The sequence below is a fragment of the Dermacentor albipictus genome, chromosome 7 (assembly GCF_038994185.2).
Source record: "Dermacentor albipictus isolate Rhodes 1998 colony chromosome 7, USDA_Dalb.pri_finalv2, whole genome shotgun sequence".
In the NCBI taxonomy this organism is placed as follows: Eukaryota; Metazoa; Arthropoda; class Arachnida; order Ixodida; family Ixodidae; genus Dermacentor; species Dermacentor albipictus.
The window spans coordinates 47,152,258-47,173,715 of record NC_091827.1 but is presented as its reverse complement, the minus strand read 5'-3'; the positions used below and the strand labels follow the sequence as shown (position 1 = coordinate 47,173,715).

At 47.5% G+C, this 21,458-nt stretch overlaps 1 long non-coding RNA gene and 1 pseudogene across 1 annotated transcript; one reads left to right on the top strand and one right to left on the bottom strand.

The window, feature by feature from the left end:
* Positions 1-1,832: 1,832 nt before the first annotated feature.
* LOC139047409 (uncharacterized) lies at positions 1,833-16,183 on the bottom strand. The gene is made up of 3 exons (XR_011507146.1): positions 16,145-16,183; positions 12,040-12,197; positions 1,833-1,882 (listed from the first exon to the last, which is right to left on the bottom strand). It is a non-coding gene; the product is annotated as an uncharacterized lncRNA (long non-coding RNA).
* On the top strand, positions 8,167-9,036 carry LOC139047408 (proteasome subunit alpha type-4 pseudogene; annotated as a pseudogene).
* Positions 16,184-21,458: the final 5,275 nt, after the last annotated feature.

Here is a 21,458-nt window from a genome sequence, read left to right as displayed (position 1 = left end):
TTGCTCAGTGGCTATGGTGTTAGGCTGCTGAGCACGATGTCGCGGGACCGAATCCCGGCCATGGCGGCCGCATTTCGATGCGGGCGAAATGCGAAAATACCCGTGTACTTAGATTTAGGCGCACGTTAAAGAACCCCAGGTGGTCAAAATTTCCGGAGTCCCCCACTACGGCGTGCCTCATAATCAGAAAGTGGTTTTGGCACGTAAAACCCCATATATTATTATTATTACGGCCGAAGAAGCTCGTTAAGCGAGAGAATCGACGTGCGACATGCGAAGTGCTGGGGGCGAGGCGTTCGACGTCGAGCGCTGCTTTCCGCTGCTGAGAGGATGTAGCCTAATTGCGTTCCGCTTGTGTTACTCATTTGTAACACTAACTGGCGACAAGCATGCTGCAGGTTTAGGCAGCGCATTAAGTTCTCGCATGTGTGTCATCGAGGAGGTCGACCTAAAGCGCCGCTCGTGCACTTGACACTGCGGCTCGTTTCGTCTTGCAAGAGGTCTGAGCCCTCCGATCGTATCACTTAACAGGCGACCACGTGCACGGCAGGCTTTCGCCTTCGCGCGTTGCAGGAGTGTGACGTGCTGCCGAACATTTCTTTTTCGTATCCGGGCCATTGTGGCTTGGTAAAAGTTTTGACACATGTAAAGTTCAGCCTCTGGCTCTTAGGACAAAATGTAGTCCATCTTTCTCAACAAAAAATAAAAAAATGAAGTGGGCGAGACCAGACACGGCAAATATCTGTGACGCCATGGCTATTTGGTACGGAAAATTGACGGCGGCGTCGCTGCCTGCTTTCGTTTTCGTATGTTCTGTGGCATATAATGCCTCCTGTCATGGTAAGAGCGTGCGATGTTTTGTTTTTTTTTGGGGGGGGGGGGCGCATCGTAGAAAAGTAATTCAGTAAAACCAGTCATACGTGCATATCCACTGTTTCTTTAATGTCGCCTCACGAAATGTGCGCTGTAACTCGGCGTTTTGTTTTTGCTGTTGTTTATTTTACTGCGAAAAATTGTTGTGGTTGGCTACTGACGAATCCGCTATCCTAAAATTGTAGCAAGAAATAAAAAGGAATATGAACACGCAAAACAAGGAAATAAATATGCCTAGAAAAAGAAAGTTGAAATAGCAAAGACCTCTCCTTACGGCTAGAAAAAAATACCAGAAACATTGATGGTCACGATGATATTACTACATAAAGCTGCAAAATATAGGGCCAGCGCATGGTCTATGAGGAGCATCTGTAGTCTTCTAGCCTTCCTTAATGTTTGATTTCACTGCTAAGCGCTTAAAGAGTCCCTAACGCGACAACCTCGTCATGGCATTAAGTTGAAATATAAAGGAATAAAATAAACATTATCTCAAAACGTTAAAAGATGCCATTCATGCCGGGAAATCATCATGACGTTGCATTTTCATGGAGATTAGGTCACTGAAATTTTACCCCGCTATTAACACGGATTACTCATTTCCGCATGAAAACCGCGCAGGTCTTTCACGGATTCCCTTTGATTGTAGAGACAGGAACAGGGTAGGAGCAATTTCACTACGAGGACTCCGTTGCCCGCTGAACTGTTCCTGGTGTCAGAAAAGCACAATTTTCATGTAGTAATTGTTTTTGTTCACTAAATGAGCGTGCCGACATTTTTACGCAATGTCAGACTATTAGTGGTTGTAGACTCCACCGCGGTACGTGTAAGATAGTCCAACTGCTAAAAAACACATAAATAACGTTAAATTGAAAAAAAGAAAAAAAAGCGGCATACATATCGAAAGTGATAGTGGTGTCTGAAGCACCGAGGGCTGACTTTGGTGACGTCAACGAGGTATCGGCGGCGTCCGAGCTGGCACACCCCAAGACCAGGATTACCAGCAGTGACCCTTCGGAGAAAATACGTTAGATTAGATGATGGGGCTTTACGTGCCAAAACCACTTTCTGATTATGAGGCACGCCGTAGTGGGGGACTCCGGAAATTTGGACCACCTGGGTTCTTTAACGTGCACCTAAATCTAAGTACACGGGTGTTTTCGCATTTCGCCCCCACCAAAATGCGGCCGCCGCTGCCGGGATTCCATCCCGCGGCCTCGTGCTCAGCAGCCCAACACCAAAGCCACTGAGCAACCTCGGCGGGTAAAATACGTTAAACATTAACAAAGCCTAAACGCTTTTGTTGTTTTCTTTTGTTTCTTTTCTGCCGTACGAGTTTTCTAAATCTGGAAATAAATCGTAACATTTACTTTATTAAGCCGAAGTAGCTGCCATTCTTGTGGTTCATTAAATGATCACTGAGGCTTTGCACCAGCAAATAGGTTGAACACATGTCGTTCACACCAAGAATAGCCGAGCCGACGTCATTTAAATACAGGTTAACGAGGAATCGGCACCCACAGTTGCTGCTGCCACCTTGACGTCACCAGCGGCAAGCCCATGGTGGCCAATAGAAATCCTCCATCAGAGGGCATGGATCGTGAGTGTGCACGAACGAACTTTGAAGAAAGTAATTTGCGTAGAAACAACACAACTCGCGGTCGTGCTGTAATATGGCACGCACAAGATAATCACCCGGAATAATGTACACACGAATTTCATCCCTCTCCGTAGAAAGAACAATATCGTCGTAGCCCTTAAAGTAGGGCATTAGGAGTGATAAAAACGAAACGAAGGGAAGGGTTTAAATAGGTGGAAATACCGGAAACGAGGGAGAGAGAGGAAGATAACCTTGGCAGTGGACATAAAAGTAACGAGGTTGTCCGCGTTCGCGATAAAAGGGTGTGGTCCACGCAAACGACCACGAAGCCTGCAGTGGATATCCCTTATAACTTATGCATGATCAGCTGACGACGAAGAGTCTGCGAAAGTTTGCGAAACAAATGGCTTGAAAGAGAAAGGTTAGCGAGACATCGAGATGTCCTTGACATGTTGACCTACTAGTAAGCGGCCGATACGCTTTGGAAAGGAACTTTATTATACAGAGCTATTTGGGATCGTCAAATGGTGAAATGTTATAGCAGGGGCGTGGCGCATGTGACTATGGGGCTTGACGAATTTGGGCCCTCATTATTGGTCAGTGGTAAGTTATACGTTCCTCTTCCGTTTCCTCGTCGCTCGCCGACAGTTGTTATGAAACCGACGTACACAAAATCCCATTCGTGCCTCGATCATGCAACTACAATCTTTGCATATTCAGAATCCGCTTCAGTTTTCAGCTTTACCGTTAGAGGTTTCGGCGAAACTGCCCACTTTGAATTTGCGATGACGAATTACATTTCTAATGCCCGTGTACTTCTTGAATTTTGCGTTGAGACACATGGCTTTATCGCCGACTGGCTATATTGTGGTGTTCATTACTCGCAGCTACAACTTGATGTGCGTGTTTGCGGGAAAATAAAAAAAAACGCACGCACGCACACAAAACAAAAAAACAAAGTAAAAGAAGGCTCAAATATTGAACACGATGGCGTCTCGTAGTGCCTAAGTCATCCAACTGCTATGAAGCGATCCGAGCGATAAATGCTTGGCAGGCATTAAACACCAATAAGAAACAAAAAACTCATTGGTCTGTCGTTCTAGTCGCCAGACAGATTTCCTACTTACCGAAAAGCTCTGGCGATTTTACAAGTACTTATGTCGACGCAACACGTGACGACATTTCGGAAATTAGGACAACGATGAAGTCTTTCTCGATACTGGCAAAACTGGCGGTATTCTGTGAGGTGTAGTTTGCAGAAGTGATAATGTTTACAATGGCAAAACGTGCAGAATCAGAACATAACTTTTTCGTTGTATGACATCAGCTGGTCGTGTTCGAAACACATGCACTGCACCGACGGCAAAGACTGACTTTAACGGAGTCAAGCTGTGTATATTTCTGCTGCAGGATTCGGTGCTTTGCTTCAACAAAAATAAAGAATGTGACATGTGATTTTGTTTTTGCCTTGACACTATCCTTTCGATAAACATCTATCTGGATAAAAACGGGTGCATTATTATGTGTGAGCGACTGTCATTCCTCCACAACCAGCAGAGACACGTCAAAGCCGTTAATTGAGGACAATAATATCATAATATGTGTCCAAATCGCTGCTGCGTAAAGGCAGGCGCAGTAAGGTAGGACACAACATTAAATTATATCAAACTTCACTCGAGGCTGTCACATAGGCTGGAGGGCTTATTGCCCCTCCCCACGCAAATCGTTGGAGATGCGAATAAGTTTTCACTCATTCGCCTGTAATAGAAGGACAGGAACGTCTACTAATTGGCTGATACGCGAGCAGCTTAAAACGTTCTTCTGACGTCTTTTGCAAATGGATTGGCGTCACTTGGCAATGTGCAAATTTTATATATATATATATATATATATATATATATATATATATATATATATATATATATATATATAAATGCAGATATTTTTTACAGGAACCTAACAATGAAATGAAACAACCTGCCGTGAGTTGTACGTCTATGGCAGCCATTTCAAACCCTTGTAGGGCATACATGCCTGGAGTTGCCACATTTCGCACTCTTTACAGCAAACAGGTGTTTGCTTTTTCGAACATTTAGAGCAGAGTCCGAGAGAACGTTCGCGTTAGCCATAGAAAAGCCGTGACCGAGAGCAGCCTAAATCCGCTTACGTTCAAACTGCGCTTCCAGAAGCGCTGATCCTTTAATCCAAAGGATTTCCCGGCGATCGGGAAAGGGTTGGTTTTACAGCTAGATCGAGGGATTAAACTGTAGCTAAATCAAATTTACGACTGACATGTCACGTTCCGGGGATTTCACCATTGAAAATAAAGCCTGACATTTTGTAAGCAACCAGCTGAACCCGACTGCAGAATCATCACTTTTGAAGCGGCCGACGTTGACCGAAAATGAGTGCTATATAGGCTCTAAGGTCACCATCGTGCGTGCGTGCGTTCGTGTGTGTGCGTGTATGCGTGTGTGCGTGCGTGTGCGCATGTGCTTTTGCGTGCGCGTGTGTGTGTGTGTGTGTGTGTCATACGTGCGGAGGAAAAAATAGCACTAGAGAGGAACTATTTTAGATTTTCTTGAAATTAAATGTCTGTGCAGCCGAGCTTTGCATCATGGGCGACGCCCGCTACACCTTTCTTGTTTTCCCTTTTTCTTTAGAAAGTTTGCTCAATGGCGTAAACAAATAAATATGCAAATGCAAGCGTGTTTCGGAGATATACGTCAGTATTCCTCGATGCTTTGTCCCATGAAGCCAAGATTCATAGTCTGGTGGTCTCTTAGGATGAACGCCCACCGTTTGCCGGCAGCGTCGCATCTGGTTTAGCCCAAGGCATGTTCACTGTAAGGTGTTTGCAGCCGCGGACGTTGGTGAGGAACGATATACACAAGTATCCCCAACGGCCCATGGAGACGACGCAGCCATAGGTGACCGATGGGGTAAGTGCCGCCCCCACGGATGGATGGATGTTATGAGCGTACCCTTTGAAACGGGGCGGTGGTTTGCGCCACCAAGTTCTTACCACACTGAGTCTTCGCAACACCACCTGGTCGGTAAAGCCGCCTGGGAGGTTCGAATCATGCGGTCGGGTTAACTCTCGAGTGGTGCTGCAGAGAAGCTGCTTCTTTCAGAGGACGAAATAATCCTGGGGAGTCACTTGGGAAATGTGCGTCCAAAATAGGTGGCCAGCCACTGTGGGTAGCGGTGTCGGTTTGTACATGAACAGAAATAGTGTCCCGAGAAATCGACTGGATCCGAAGCTTAGCGGCCGCCTGTGCAGTCATGAGCTGTATTTCGTTTGCCAAAGGGTGAGCACTGTATGCATTCCGAATCTCCTTTATTGCCGAGGTTGAGTCCTTAGGCTACTCCTTTTTCCTTAGGCAAACAGTACGTAGCGAAAAATAGGCCGGCCCGAGCAAGCACACGAACAAAAAGACCAAAAACGACAGAGAGAGTAGATAGCAGAGATAACTCTAGCAGAGATAGCTATTCGTTTGCAAATTTTTATGCGGTTGTGGGAGTGCTCTCGACAACACTTTTCTCAAAACATATTTGCTTTGTTGGCCTCTTCGCTGGACCTGGGAGTAAAGCTCTGTGATATACATAGAGGAGGCCATCACTAAACCGGCTGCGGCGACGACAGCTTCTATGCCCAGTTGGGTCCTTATTTACAGTTGTCCGCAGTAAAACGATAAGAAGGAGGAGGGAAAAAAATAGGACAAGACACAAAGGTTAGCCTGTGCAAGTACCGACTGTCCACCCTATTATGTGGAAAGGGGCAAGAAAAACAAAAAGAGATAGGAGTGAAGAAATAAAAAGAAAGGTACGCACACCTAACAAGGGGCAACCCCCTAGAAAATTTATAGGCGGTCAGAGTCTACAAGTTATTAGGTGTCGGGCGAACGCATTTAAGCCCTCCTCTGTTGAACTGTGTTCTGACCAGTGTCCAAGCGCTATCTCTACCGCGCAGGGTAGATCAGCCAGTCCATCAAGCGTAATTTACGAGCGCTTTTCTAGCCACACTGTTAGGAGGGCAGTCACATAGGCGGTGCTTCACGGTATCCTCGTAGCCGAATTCGTCGCAAGCAGGGCTTCCAGCCATTCCATAGCGGAAGGAATAGGCTCTCGCGAGCGCCGCGCCAAACTACTGGCGGCAGAGAAGTCTTTAGCTCGTGGTATCTCTGGTGGAATATGGAGTTGCATATGTGGATGGGAATTATGGAGACGTGCTTCAGTGCAGTCATCTGAGTTCAGCTGTGCCACTGCACGCATGTGCACGAGCAAGCGAAGCCTTGTGGCGTGATGTGTTCACGACAGTTGTGTCGTTATATCGCGGACACCACCGTAGGCCGGTCGGGCAGATTCGTCCGCACTGTTGTTACGAGAAATGCCGCAGTAGCCCGATATTCACAGACATACAATGCGTCCAGAAGTCGAGTGCGTAGGGCTGAAGTATTTGTAGAATGTCTGCCACCAGCTGTTGGGTGGGTCCGCGATTTAATGGTCACAAAAGACATTGGGGAGCTGCTTTCGAGTCATAAGATATGTACCATTACTCTGATGATTTCCGAAAAATGCATTACAGGGAAGCACGCACAGCTGCGAGTTGTTCAGCAGCCAACGACGGAAAATGAGGTGTCTTGAGTGGGATGATGATTAATTTCGCAGAAACTACCACTGCATCAGTTTAGCGTTTGAAAGAAAATGGAACTATACCTGTAAATGTAAATGTGAAGCATTCACTGTGCTTTTCATGTAGCAATACAAGTATGGTCTGTTTGAGAGTGATAGGTGACATCTCGGCTTCCTTTCTGATGCCAGAAATTTCGGGAAAGGCTTAAAGTGGGCACAGGTACGACATTTATGGAAGTGGTCTTGGGGCAGGCGTCAAATTTCACCGTAGTGTGCCACGTTTGGCAGCTATAGTAGAGAGCTCTAATTTATCCGCGAACTGCTTACCGTTAGTGCATCACCGGGTTACCCGAGGCGCAAACATGTGTGGTCGGGTTAGTGGCGCCACGCAGGTGCACAATGGTCATCCAGACAAACACCGAGCTACTACTGCAGTAATAAATTCTGTATTTTACCTCGCTACTGGTGTAAATTTTCGGCGAAGGTGTAATTGTCAACACGCGGACACTTTAAATGTGTTTTTCTACAAAAGCTCTCATAGAAAAAAAAAAACGTGCCTGTATGGCTTTGTGCTTAGCCGAAACGTCCCAAGGCCTCCCTACCGGCATTCGGCAACCCGGTTTTAAGCAAACGTCGTTGCCATGGCGGAATACCGCACACGTTAAAACTCTCTAGTATCATTATGCGCGCACTCTAGCTTCAAGTGTCGGCTGAAACATGTCAAGGCACTGCAACGGATCTGTTGACAGGTGCCAGCGCCACCAACCACAAATCACTAGCTGCAAAACCTAGTAAATTGTACAGTTGCCGGCAGGAAAAAAAGTCGCCCTGTTGGAAGTAAAGAAGAGGAAGGCGCGCCGAGCACGCGCAACGATCACTGGCGATGCGCGTGCACTTCTAAATTACAGTTCTATCGTCCCACGCCCCACTATTCAAATCTAGTTTCGCTTTACTTCTAAGCATACGGAAAACCGCCTGCTTCTTGGCAAATCCCCCATTGTGGGTATGCGCCACTGTTGAGTATACAAGACAAGACAAGACAAGTCACGAGCGCGCGGTGAGTTTCGTTTGTTGGTCGCATATACGTGCGTCCCAGTGAGTCCCGAACGTCGAGTTCACTCGCCATGGCGCGGCGCTACGATTCCAGGACGACCATATTCAGCCCCGAAGGCAGGCTCTACCAAGTGGAATACGCGATGGAAGCGATCGGTCACGCCGGCACCTGCCTGGGCATCCTGGCCACCGACGGCGTCTTGCTGGCCGCCGAGCGACGGAACACGAACAAGCTGCTCGACGAAGTGTTCGCGGCCGAGAAGATCTACAAGGTGCACGACGACATGGCCTGCAGCGTGGCCGGCATCACGGCGGACGCGAACGTGCTCACCAACGAGATGCGTCAGATCGCCCAGCGCTACCTGCTCCAGTACGGCGAGTCCATCCCTTGCGAACGCCTGGTCAGCTGGCTGTGCGACCTGAAGCAAGCCTACACCCAGTACGGGGGCAAGCGTCCGTTCGGCGTCTCGGTCCTGTACATGGGCTGGGACCGGCACTACGGCTACCAGCTGTACCAGTCCGACCCGAGCGGCAACTACAGCGGCTGGAAGGCGACGTGCATCGGCAGCAACAGCGCTGCAGCCGTGTCCGTGCTCAAGCAGGAGTACAGGGAGGACGAGACGACGCTGAAGGACGCCCTGGCCCTCGCCGTCGGAGTGCTGAGCAAGACGCTCGACGCCACGGCGCTCGCTGCGGACAAGCTCGAAGTGGCCACGCTCACCAGAGACGCGCAGCGTGACAGGACGCGCTTCAGCATACTGCCTCTGCCGGAAGTGGAGAAGCTCTTAAAGAAGTTGGAAGACGGCGACAAGAAATAAGAAGACGCGGTCCGCGTCCTCCGAGTGCTTTATCATCTTGGGAGTCTTAAATAAAACAAGCAACGGAGTCTCCGCGGTGTTCCTAGACCGGCTTTCGCGTTGGTTGCAACGTGCGACCAACGTGTTGGCTGCGTGCTGACGACTGCGATTGCGATTTTCGTCGCGAGCGACGGAAATCGCACTTTCGTATGGGGACGTACTTCGCAGCATGTGAAACAGGCTTTTCGCGCCTGTTGTCCCTTCCGCTACAGGAACGTGCTGTGAACTCACGTGTTACTTTGAGCAGCAGACCGTAGTGCACATGGGCTACACTTATACCTCTCTAACACGTCTACTTGATGAAAAGAGCGCTACGAAGACGCGGACTAAAAGAACAACATGTACGGCGGACGAGGCGCTACTTCCAACTAAATAATTTTTTTGACAATTGTGCTCACGCGCCCTTTCATTAAAACACCGTCCCGTTTGACCAATATAAACCTGTTGGCAACTTAGGGGTATCTCATATACCCCTAAGTTGCCAACAGGTTTATATCGGTCAAACCGGACGGTGTTTTAATGAAAGGGCGCGTGAGCACAATTGAGCCGTAAATAACAATGCGGGGGACCATCTGTCAGAACAGTGTAAACGTCACAGTTGCCGTCCGTATCTTAGCGACACCAGGTTTCTGGCACGGTCTAGAGATAAACTAGAACGGAAGATATTAGAAGCTTTTTGCATGCAAAGGCCGAGGGCACGTGCATTAGCTGCCCTTCAGTGACGCTTACCGAAAAAGAGATAGCTTTTCTAATGAGATAGGGAGGTCGTGATGTCCCGATGGGCCATTCATAGTTGCATCAATTTAAAGTCCTGTTTCTTCAAAAAAAAAAAAAACACTTAGTTGGATGTAGCGCCTTGTCCATCGTACACGTTCTTCTTTTAGTCCGCGTCTTAGTAGCGCTCTTTTCATCAAGTATGCGAAACCAACTCACCCACATCAAGCTTCTGCTGCTTCAGACTAACACGTCTATTACGTTTTAAATGCGTCTCTAAGTAAAAAGAGCCACATAATCATGGAAAGCACGGTGTTTTATCAGGACTGAACGCAGTTGGCTACCCTGCTCTGGGAAAAGGGGAAGGAAAGATACAATTCTCAAGAAGGTGTACGGAGGGAAAGCCGACTTCGAAGGCCAGTTGGTAGATCAGCCAAGCAGTGCAGCTTAGCGCACAGTGCTGGACAAACACAAGAACAAGACGGGCAATGTCGAGAGCTACTGCCAAGTGGGTATTAACAAAAGACCACCCAGCAATATACGAACAATCTCAAACTGCACGGGTCCTGTAACAAAACCCCATTATTGCTCAATACAACCCGGTAAAAGGGAGCATGCCCCGTCACGGAGTCATGACAGGGTGCATGATATGAACAAATGAGTGCATGGGTTCGGAAATTGCTGATATACCGGTGGATGTCTCCTGTTGAAAACGCTCGATAGTACATCGCTGAACCTTTGTTGTCTTGTAGTTGTGTTTTCCCAATGGGGTGCCCTAAGCAATCCAATTTAGAATGGAAGACCATCTAGCAAAACAGTCAGTTTTCTCTTTTGTAGAACACCAATCGCGTCATGTTGATGTGGGGGCTTCTACTAGCACTGGCGGCTAAGCGTATATTTTGTTTTAGTGTCATTTGCCAACCTCTTATTAGGAACGTGAAGTTTATTACAAATTTACCCAGTCATCATTTAAATCCTATTTATTTATGAGGTGGGTTCAATCGTAAAACATCTCATTTTGTCTATGTTTTCGCTTGGTTCACTGTCTCTTGGATTCATGTGGTCGTTACCACGCAAGTATTCAGTCAGCTGTCCAGAGTGTCAGAATAAATTTCTCGCCCTTTCGCCAGCCTCTCGCTTTCCATCTTTCCATTTTGTGGTGCTGCTTCATTGTTTACCTTTATTATGAACTACCATTAGTCCGTACATCTCTACATAGATCTTTGTCTAAATTTAGTCCACTTCCTTTTCTCTGCGACCACACTGTAAACAAAGTTTGTTTTGCACAGCACGGAAGCCTGTTGGTCCCAGTGTCATTGATTTCAGTCGGAGAGACAGACATTATCTATCGCACTGCGACGACTGGACGATCGGCCGTTGTCTGTGCAGGTGCTGCCCGAAGACCGTCCCCATCGCTCGTCGGCCCACAAAGCTATGAAGGCAAGTTTGTCTTTCTTGAGGGCGACTGGCCTATGTGAAAGCCTTTGACACGCTCAGGCCCTCCACGTGCGTGCGTGAGATCACCACGGCTTTCCTCCCCCATCTCTCTATCTCTCTCTCTTGTCTTTCTATTCCCTCTTTCCCGTCCCCCAGGGTAGGGTGGCTAACCAGACGCAATTCTGGTCACCATCCCTGCCTTCTCTACTTATTTCCTTTTCCTCCTCCAGGTATTGAGTCCATATTTTGCAAACGTTGAAATATACGAGTTGCGCTTTCTTTTTGTTTGATTTTGATATTGCTTTGGTCAGATTAAAACTCATTTTTTTCAAGAAAGAGAAACAGTTTAATGGAAGCTGGACTAGATGTTAGCAATGCTATATGAAGAGCTTGCTAGTTCAGGTGGGGCGCCTGATTTGACGTGAACATTGCAATAATATGGACAAGGAAAAGGATATACAAGCACAAAGAACTAGGAATAAATAATGATCAAGCCCAGATGACTGAAAAAAACAGTCAGAGAATGTCAGCAGTCGTGACTGGCGTAAGTAAAACAGCCTGGCCTTTCGTGGCTCGGCTCCCAAGGAACACAAGGCACTAACACCTACCGCCCACATCTTCACGGCACAAGATTACTCAGACCGACCACTTTTGTGCGGCTGAACAAATACTGCTCGCGATCACAAGTCACGACCTTCACCTCAAGCAAAACCTTTCAACAAAGAGCCGAAACACCAAGTTTAACACTGTTCATAAACTCACGCCACCGCCGAGTATACTGCCTGCAGCCGCAACTACAAAGGGACAGTTTTCGTCACTTTCGCAGTTTCGGGTTTACGCCGTGTAGTCTGCAGACGCAGCGGGTCTGCTTACGGTCAGCGCCTAATTGTGTCGCGCACGCCATAACTTGTGTGTGGCCGTCGCCGTAAACGCGCAGCCAGCGAGCCGTCGAGGCAGTCGCACGTTTTCACACTCGCGGCCGAGACGCCGGCGCTGCCCCTCTCCTTCTCGACAATAAATTTGAGTACAACCTGCGAAAGAACGGGGAAGAGAGGTGAAAGCGATGCTGGTCGCTAGCGGTGGATTTATGCGGCTCATTCCGAGCGACGCGTTTCGCTGATCCCTTGTCGTCCGCGTCGCCATCTCTAACGACCGGCGACACACGAATGTGTTCCCGAGGGGTCTGGTTGCATTATTATTATTAATATTATTACTATTATTACTTTGGCTAAAACGCTGCGCGCGTGATTTAGGTGGGTGTGTCTATTCGTGTGCGGGCGCATGCGTGGGCCCGTGTCTGTCTGCCTGGTGGAGGGTGAAAGAAAGAAAGAAAGAAGGAAAGAAAGAAAAAAAGAAAGAAAGAAAGAAAGAAAGAAGGAAAGGAAGAAAGAAAGAAAGAAAGAAAGAAAGAAAGAAGGAAAGAAAGAAAGAAAGAAAGAAAGAAAGAAAGAAAGAAAGAAAGAAAGAAAGAAAGAAAGGAAAAGGGTTCTTCGAATGTCGTCATGTTCTTTTACATGCCAGAGGTTCTGAGCTGTAAAAAGCTCCAACTATGTTCGCATTCCCCCTTCCTCAAAAAAAAAGAAAAGAAAAGAAAAAGAAAAACATGGCCTAGATGAAAGGACATAAGCGAAAAGTCGACACTGTGGTGGTTTGGCCGAGCTGGATTTTCGTGCCATGTTTCCGAGTCTGCCACAACAACAGCGACGACGGCGATTACGATGACGAAAGACCTCAGCGAATGTATTCACCCCACTGTCTTCGTCGAGTAGGTATATGTACACCAAGGAGACGATGGTAAAGTCATTCCTTGATTGGCACCCTTTACTTGAATTGATCTTCACGCTTTTTTATCCGGGGGCGTTTTTCACACTTTGATTCTGAGAGATATTCATTGCGAACAGGCCATATATCACCCGAATGGTTGGCGGGGAAATTAAAAGCTGAAATCTGCGGACGACGCTCAACAGGCACCAAGAAGGGTTTTACCAACGCAAGAAGAGAGGTGAAAAGGTGTCAGAGAAGAACTCCTGTATGATGACGCAAGAGGGTTCGCTGCCGTGTGAATGTACAGTGCTTTCGGAATTTGCGTAGGTTTGTCCAGTGAGATCTCGTACAAGATATTGCAAAACCCGACGGGTCCAACCTGCAGGCTCTAACCTCGGCGAAGTAATTTTCTTGGTCATAAGGCACTACCATAACTTAAGCGCTGCGGCTAACCGTGTACTTTGCAGAAAGAAATCCCTAGACTTGGGAAAGACGTGATATAGGACCGTGATACGACATGCCCTAGGCCAAAGGTGCATGCACGTCTTATACCGCTGAGTACCACTCAAGTTAGCGTGATTGCATAACCATGAAATCGCCCCAACAAGAACACACAGCTCGCTTATGATGCAACTTCGCTATCGATACTCGATCTCCGTCGTGGCAGCAACAAATAAACGGTAAAATTAGTCATCCACTAGTTCCATCGCACGGTGACGACAAGAGCTTAGCGATTTCAGTTTTACTGAAATGAACGGTTTATGGTGACGCTTCTAGGCACCTAGACAAGACACCTAGCCGAAAAAAAAATTCTTCTATTTCCACCTAACAAACGGTGCTACAGCAGTGGCGTTGTCGATGGGTTGTCGACGCGCGAAACGCTTCAAAATCTTAATTCTTCGCTGCATCCTGTTGTTTCTACGCTCTAGCGGAGCACGCGATGTCAGTGTGCTAGAGTGCCAATCTGTCGGCATGCCTCGTTTCCACGGAGAGGTGGCACGTGCGCGGAGGCCAAAACGTATCCAGTAAACGGCAAAGTTAAATCTTTCGAATGTCGCATGCTGTACACAAGAAACCACAGATCCCGGCCGCATATATATGTCGGTACATTCTAGTGGTCGCTTTCGCGCGCCCTAGAGCGCAACACGCAGTGCAGTTTACATTCGGCTGCACAAAGTAGTGCTCGGAATACATTCGTCTGGTTTATTCAAAGCGCTGTGCTTCAGCTCAGAGTGCTCGGAGCGGTTCCCACCTTCAACCTGTACAGCGCGACCGAGATTCGGCAGAGACTCGATCAGGTGGCTGCTTCAGTCGCTGTGCGCGCATCTAGCACGTTCGACTGGCGCTTCTGTGACTCCAGTCGCGAAAGGGCTCCGCATGAGTGCAAACCGCAGCAGTGCATCAGTGAGTTGGGGCACGGTAGGAACCAGTCGAATATACCATAAGAAACCTGACGTCGTGGTGGAAAACGTGAGAGAACGCAGCTCCACCGACTGACTTCTGTAACGTCGCAAGAACTGCTCACAAATTATGTAGCTCAGCCTGGGGTTGCCGAGCCCAGGTATAGCTCCGTGTTCGACTGATGCGATGCTGACTTCATGTGCGAGCCAGATTTCTGCACGTATTGACAGTTGTCACGCTTCGCTTCTACATGAGGAGCACTCGGTGTATCTAGATTCCGTAACTATAGTGTTTCATGAGATGTATAGGCTAATACTGAATGCGGGTCGAACATTCTGCAACTGCCGACAAATCTCCAGCTATATACATGAAACATTCAGTTCACTTTCCTATAAGCATTTGTATCTTGCTCGCCTTCCTGTACTGAGACACGCCCCGCACTCCACCATATAACCACTTATTTATTGCCTACGGGAGCAAAATGAAAGTGATAAGGTAAGAACAATTAAGCCCCCTCAATATGCCCCAACCCGTGTTGTAAACATTGTCTGTACGAATGCAGGGCTGTACTCCGCTGTTCCTGAGTAATTAATGACCGTTAGCGCTACAGATTTACCAGTAGACATCTAACAATCTAAAAAAAGAGTTGATCATAAGTGTCGACACATTTTTTTGCACGCTAAGTAACACAGAAGGTCGAATGGAAAATAAAAATAAAAGTAAGCAATCGTTAGATTTTAAAAACGTCAGGTCTTTTCAAATCTCGAACATCTCAAAGCATGTTCTCCTTTTTCCTAGCTTTATGTCTGCCTATACGCCTTTCCGTAGGCAGAGTAACAAACTGGATGTTTGTCTTCCGGTTAAACTCCCACAGTTTTCGCATGTCATCCACCTCGCTCTCAAGCATCGAGCGTTCTAAGACCTGCGTGATGATAATCTTTACCGATGGACAACAAGAAAGAACTGTGCAACTCTATCGACAGATGCTCGTTCTGAACAACGTACGTTCATTTAGAACAGTTTGAAAGCTCTTCAAAGCTTCGGCAAGAACGCGCACGCACGAGGAAAGCACTGTGTGTGAATACATACGGACGCGACGTGTACGCCAAAGTAAAGCGCCCTAATGCCTTTACAGCTGCCCAAATGACATCTTTCGGAGCATGCAAAACGCCAGACACGGCCGTGTGCGACGGGTTACGATTTTCCATCGTCCATGCCAGAAATTTGTGAACAATGTAACAAGCGGCGAGGAACCAAACCCCACCTTCGAGTTCTTGCAGGCGCTTGATCCCTCGCTACTGTTTAGCTATCGGGAAGGCGGCATCTTCGATTTTAGGGTTCTGCAAGCAGCCACAACAAATCAGCCTCCGCCCCCCCCCCCCTTGCCCCCATTCGGTGAATTTTAACGCTAAAGTTGGAATGTAACGATTAAAACCGCTACATCCGCACTTCGGTAGTCTTCGCGAGAAAGACAATCGCGGCAGCTGCGTTCAAGATTCATTGTTGGAGAAGCATATTGGCGAGGTAAAATAGCAAAGCGGACAGGGGAAGGGGGGGGGGGGAGGGGGAGGCTTCCGCCACACTCTGGGCAGGTAGGTGGAGTTCCCAAGGGCGTGAAAGTTTCGGGACCTCTGCTCTAGATAATCGGATTTATAACATAACCGAACAAAGATGTAGGCATTAGGCCTTGCCTACCCGAACAACTTATCTATATAGCTTAGTATTGGACGCGATTAATATCGTTATGGTTGCACGTGCCAGACTCCAGATTGAATACCTGGCATATTTTGTGTGTCGCGAGTATGCGACCCACCTGTGAGCACTTAAGCCTGCCTCCGAACTTTCTGGACTGCGTCCAATTTTCGAAGGATATTTCGCGAGCACGGAGACGCTTGAACAAGCACCACCATACGATTGCCATAAATCCACTGGAAAAGGTTCTCGGGGAGAGACGCACAGACGTTCGGCTCTAGGATGGATTTGCGGCTCAGGCATGCATGGAATCACCCGACAATTTCTCTTATTCAAATTTTTCAGTTAGCGACCTTATCAATAAGCTTGTCCTCCCCCTCTCCCCCTCTCTTCCCCGCCCTTACTCCCTACTCACCCTACACCACGTGAACACAACCTTGACGATATTCTCGAAGGCTCGGCACCGAGTCCCCATGCATTTTGCAACGCTGCAATCTGCGTGTCTTAGAAGGAGTGAGTTTCTGGAACGACGTGCTCAACGTTGCTTACACGTGTGGATCGAGTTTGTCCCGCGAAAGATCCGGTATCTCCACCGCATAACGACTGTTTTCCCGCCAGCGAACTTATTTCTTTTTCTTCTTTTCGCGAACGAACGTTGTGGTACTGGGAAGATTTATTTGCTATTTCAGGCGAGTTTTTACACATTGCGCTTCGTGTTTGTGCTTGTGTTGCGGAAAGGGGATCAATAATCACTTTTCGGATTCCGGCTCACAGAACTGATAGCCCGTAGGCGGGCGAGTCAGCCTATTCGTAGGTCGCTTTGAATCGAAGAACGATCCTCAATGTTTACCTACGTTAACGACGCAGTGCACGGAATTCCGTGCGAAAGTATAAGTGCAATCCTCGCTTTTTTTCTTCTTCGCTGTTGTTTACCAGTGAACATAGAATGTTGATTATGATGATAATGATAATAATGCCCTGCCTTTTATCGTACTTGGTCTATTTCTATTTTACTTTAAACAAAGAACAGGAAAATAGGCTTCATTAAACAGGGACGGGTACTCGAAAATTTCAATATTCGTTACTAAGGCAAGAATGAGAAAGCCAAAAGCAAATGTAAAATAGCAACAAATAGTATATGAACACGTCACAAGCGCACAAAGAGTGTATTTACGAGCACTGGCGCCGAAAGCGCAGTTCAATAACCGGATTGGAATTGGTCGCCCATTACAGAGGAGGGCCGGCCACACGAGTCCTTTATTGTTGTGGGTCACTGCCTCGAGGAAATTGGTTCGAGAAGTCCCTAGTCGGACAGATGAGCACGGGAAATACTTATATAAAAGGTACCGCCTTTATTACGGCGAACGGAAACATTTACAGCACACCCGTGTAAGTTTAACAAAAAGTGGGGCCTCACGCAGCTTAGGCAGAAAGGTCAGAATAGCGGTGTGCCGACAGCGCCATCAAATGACCGAAAAAGGAGCGGCACGTGCACTAATTGAAGAACGGACGAACGTAGGGATCTTCCCTAAATTTTTTAACTGCGCGAACAAATGAACCACAAAGGCAGCCAGGGACAAGGACGGGCGCAGCCTTGTCCTTGTCTGCGCCCGTCCGATCTGCGCCCGTCCTTGTCCCTTGCTGTCTTTGTGGTTCGTTTGTTCGCGCAGTTAAACAATGTTCGCTGATATCTACCAACTCACCCAACAACAAGTTCTTCTAATCTTCCCTAAAGTAGGGAAAAAGAGAAGCCAGTTCGTCACTCGCGGCGTCCGGTAGACAGTGCCGAGTCTGCTCCAGCTGAACGCTGGCTCGGACCGCTGGACTGCGTGTATAGATGAAGAAAGAGGCCCGCTGGCCCACGCTGGCGCTTTGTGCGCATGTGCGCGCTGTAGGAGGCGGTGTTTCTCTTATCACGGGTGTGATATAGCACCGGCTGCACCATGAATGGAGCTCTACAATTTAAGCATATGCAATGCCTCCATAAATGTACATCAACCTTATCCCGGAATAAGCACCAAGGCTGCAACATCAATACGCTAAATCAGGATGAAAAGGTTGAACTGACTAATAGCATTGATTGGTACGTGTATTCAGTGGGGAGCGTCCAACGCTTAATGCTGTTAAGCCGAAAGTCTCGTAGGCAATCATCAGCGCATGCGTTTGCAATGTTTTTGGGGGTGATGTCCTGTTTCGGAAGTGATGTGCGATGGAGGCGATCCCACGACTGATGTTCAGCTTAGGAAAAGGGCATAGCCAGGGACGTATACCGCGAAAGGTCTATCAACAAATAGCATTGAAGAAACGCGAAAGGATACGCCGATTAAAAGAACTGAAATTTAACTGCGTTTCGTCAATTAACGATGCTCCCTCATGCGGGAGCCTCGTTCTCAATAAAATAAGGTTTTATTGTGAACAAGGCTTCCGTATCGGGAGCCGAAACGTCATTTAATTTTCCAGTTCTATTGGCCGGTGCATCTTCTCGCGTTTCTTCAATACGCATTTCCCCGGCCAGATGGGTTGCCGTCACACTTTGGATTTCATTAACAAATAATGTTTGCGTGGTGTCATCGCAGCACATTCTAATTGCGCACATGCCTTTTTTTTCAGGATGTCGATTTTGCTAAGCCTTCGTGGAACTGGGCAGGTCTGCCCTAGAGAGCCTCGCCGTCAAATTCGGTGAGTACTGGGTAACTCTCACGAGTAAAGAAGCTACGAGCTCATGAAACATTTTAACACCTTTATGGGTGTGTGAAGGGCTTTTAGTTGTCCCACGACTAGCACCCTCACGTTTGTGGCGCAAGATCCAATCATTAGTGGGGTCGAATGATGCTTTCTTGCATGCCCGCTTTTTGATAAAAGTAATAATGATGATAGCTGCGACACACGACAGGAAAAGGATAGCAAGTAAAGTTCATAGGCTATTTGTAGCGTAGTTCTAGTATCGGATATTTCGCTGCGCACATAGTGGTCCGAATTTAATGAAGCTTTCAACAACGCCTTTTCTGGTGACGCATGCACGTATTATAATTTGATTTCGTGTGCTATAGAATGTATTATAGCCGTCAACGTAAAAGTGTTAGCAGCAAAACGAACGAACACCATTAAGGGTGCGAGACGTTTTAAAGGGAAGGTGGCCCTGGTACACCTCTGGTACGTCCAGGAGTCTGAGGCTCTCCACCCCATACGAGAATCCTCTTGCTGCAGTATTTCCATAATACCCATCGAAGCATGAGGGACACGTATGCAACTGTCCCTCCGGAGGCTTTTATTCGCAAGAGCAAGCAGGTAAGCTTACACATCCTATTGCTCCAAAACCAAGGGTGGCGCATAATTAGGTTCGGTGGTTGACATCTTTTTCTATATTTCTTGCCAATTGTTTATTGTCGTTAACGCCTTTGGTCTTAAGCTTTTATCCCTTTGATGTGTCTGCCTCACCCTCCTCACCCAGCCTTTCATTTCACTGTCTCACGCACTGTATTAAAGAATGAGCATAAATACTTTTCTCTCATCAGTAAGCACTCAGTTGCAGTTGACAGCTCGCGTTTGCGTGATTTAGCGATCGTCCCCGTCTGAACAAGTGCGCTATATCCTTGAAATGATCTATGACACTTGCTGGAAATCTTAAATTATAGGCTCGCTGTAATGCGACGCTTACGGCCCGCAAATATGGCACGGCAGAGCTATGGCTTAGCGCTGCTGAGCGCACTACGGCGCTGGTTCCGTTACCGGACACGAAAAGATTCAGCTCAAGACCGAATGCATAAGCACCAGTTTTCTTACACACAGGCGCGCCTTGGAAATCCCTGGGATGGCCATCAGAATCCATCTAAATCTTGCCACTACACGGCGCTTCTCATGGCCGCTATGTTTCAGACGCCATGTCCGAGGAATCGATAATTCTTGACTGGGAAATGCCTTCTGCGGATTGTTGTGGGACAGCCGCGTGGGAAATGCCCACGCGGCTGTCTTGGAAAGACGTTTTTTTTTTTCAGTACTATCGGTGCACTCGAGAAAATGAAGGGCACATGAATGTCAACAAACAATTGCTACTCCCAGAGAGAATATGTATGTATGTGTATATATATATATATATATATATATATATATATATATATATATATATATATATATATATATATATATATATATATTTCAGCATCATTCTCGATTAGCATGCCTACTCCATTTCACGTTTTAAATCATTCCGGGTGCACACAAAACGCAACTGCCTCGGGAATTTGTTCACTCAGAGCTCACTCACTCTGCCGAGGAGCAGACTCATTTCACCTCACTTGTATCAATGCATCACCACATCTTCCAACACCCACATGCTTTATCGAAGGTCGACGGAGGTGGAGGACAACAAACCGTCGCGTTAAACATTCCCACAGGGGGCGCATTCTCGCGCTTTTCTCCACCAGATTCACGGTCATTCTAGTTGCAGGCGGGGAGAGCAACAATGGGTTTTATATGCAAAGTAAATCGCTCTCCCAATTTGATGCACAGCGGGAGACACGCCGAAAGCGTGATTCAGTGCTATCAAGCAGAAGCATCGCTTATGGGGACGGAAACCGATATGTAGAATGCCCTTTCGGGATGACGCTGCAAGGGTACGATGACAAGACCGGGCGGTCACTGTAACTTTTTGGGCAAATCAAGTCAACTTTCCAGACTTTCGAAGTATCGTGTTCATCGCGCAAATCACGTGAAGTTTGTTTCTTCTTTATTGTCGCCGTCGTCAAAGTGGTTGTTCTTGTTTTTGCTGTTGTGAATGCTGTTGTTGCTCCTGTTGTTGTTCTCACTGCTCTTCTTGTTGCGGTAATCGTTGCCGTCCTTATTTTGTTGTCGTTGCAGTTAAGCAGTGCGGCATCGTGTCGTATTTTATCCTAGTTGCGCTTATCTGCGTCCTGGTTGCCCTCCCGACCTTTCCCCTTCTCTCAACCCCCTCCTAGTAGTTTCAGGAGCTCATGACATTCAGTTTCGAAACTTGAATTGGTTGATAATAACGGTGCAACCTTATGAGGCCAACTCGCAGGTAAAACCAGTGGACCGTTCGTCAGGTATCTCTGTTTGCCGAGCGTCCCCTTCAACATACACATCCATAAGAAGAACTTTTAAGCGCAAAACCAGGCGGTGAAAGTAGACAAACCAACGCTAGACACACCGCCCTCGTCTGGCTGTGCGCTTAAAAGTTTTTGTCATGTCTTACCAACACGTCCAAACAGCCACATTATTCACATCGGTGCCAATCTGCTTATTCTCAGCTTTTTCTCCTCTCTCTCTTTCAGGTGCCGACTCAAGTGCTGGCGTCGTCGTCGCCGGGATGTTCCGCCTAAAGTACAAGGGTAATAACACCGTCACCGCGTGAGGTATGCTGTCTCTGAGAGTGAAAGACCGCGAGCGAAGACGACGATCGCGGCTCAGTCTGGCGC